Source organism: Oryzias melastigma, linkage group LG21, assembly GCF_002922805.2.
Source record: "Oryzias melastigma strain HK-1 linkage group LG21, ASM292280v2, whole genome shotgun sequence".
In the NCBI taxonomy this organism is placed as follows: Eukaryota; Metazoa; Chordata; class Actinopteri; order Beloniformes; family Adrianichthyidae; genus Oryzias; species Oryzias melastigma.
In genome coordinates, this window is record NC_050532.1 from 19,677,803 (window position 1) to 19,679,320 (window position 1,518).

The window sequence follows — 1,518 nt, forward strand, 5'->3', positions numbered from 1 at the left end:
TAATTAAAAAAAATAAAGATCTATACTTCCTATATTTAAATAAAATAGTTTATTATTTTAATCCATATATTTAGACACAATTTAATTTAATAAGACTACCTTAAAAACTGAAGAATTCAACAGATAAGGAATGCACTTTCCTTTAATATCTAAAAAAAACATATTTAATTAAAGAAAAACTTTACTTGAAATGCACTTAAATTATTACTAATAAATAAACAAATTAATAGAGTTTTTGTTCTGCTGCTTTTCAGTGTCATATTCAATAATGCTTGACATTTTCAACAGAAAATTGCTGCTCGAAGAGTGCATGCATTTCAAAAAGAACATTAATTTCTGGATGCTTTGAACCCTAAATACTTAATTAATAACTTACTTTTAATCCTTTTTTGTTTTCTACATTTCTGCTTAAGATTTAGGGAAGTTTTCCACAGAAATATAAGCATTCTTACCTCACACACCTGGGTGGTTCTGCCATCTTTAAAAGCCATCCCAGTGATGAACAATTCCAGAGTGGTAAACAAGTTGCATTGGTACGCTTTTACTGAAATGTCACACGCATGCCTGATCTTAAACACAATTATTTTCACAGTGAGAGGCCAAAACTAAATGTACCGAATGTGTGTCTTACTCACTCATTCATCCCCCTGATGATGCACACAAGCCGGCTTTACATTTCCACCACCAGGACCAATTACAACTTTGGAATGAAGTGCACATTACATTTCCCCCAAATTATATGGTGTTAAATTATCGTTAAAATAAAAATTCACAGAATAATTAGTAAACTTGGCTCTGATAGCTGAAAATATCATGCCCTAAGATAATTATGTATTGCTGAAAACATGTTTTATAACTTTGAGGTGGTATATTTTTATTTTTTTTTAAATTATTTTCAATAGAGATGTTACTTTGAATAATATTTTTTTAAAGATCAAATGACCCAACAAGATATGTTACTAGTTTTATCTTATATTGAGTGCAAAAAGATATTTAAACAACAAACCAGACAACATTACTTGTTGAGATTTTGTGTTTTTGTTGTGAAGACTCGGCCTACTGTCATCCTCTGTGGTGCTTTTAACTTCATTGAGTCAATTAGATTTTCCTCGTATTCAATAGTGGGGCCAAAAGAAAAAGCCAAAACTTTATAATTGTATCCATATTACAGAAAAAGTGATTGGGTCAAGCCTTTTTTTCTTTTCACTGAACCCTTTTGGGATCTGGAGGCCCTTTTTTTTAAATTATTTTATTTTATTTCCCAATGAAGAGATTATTTCAGGTGATCCACCAAACCCCCCAGACTTCCTGCATTTAATTGTTTTTACTTTTCTTCCTATTTTCTCCCACTGACGAGTGTTCCGTAATAAAAAGTTTTGCCGATTGCGATTCTAAAGCAGGAACTCTTTTATTGGATCACTATATCTTACGCAAGTTATGGACAAACTGTGCCAACAATAAATGTCAAGCATAAAAAAAGAGAGATTTCTTCCTGTCAGAAATGTGCACCAAAAAAAA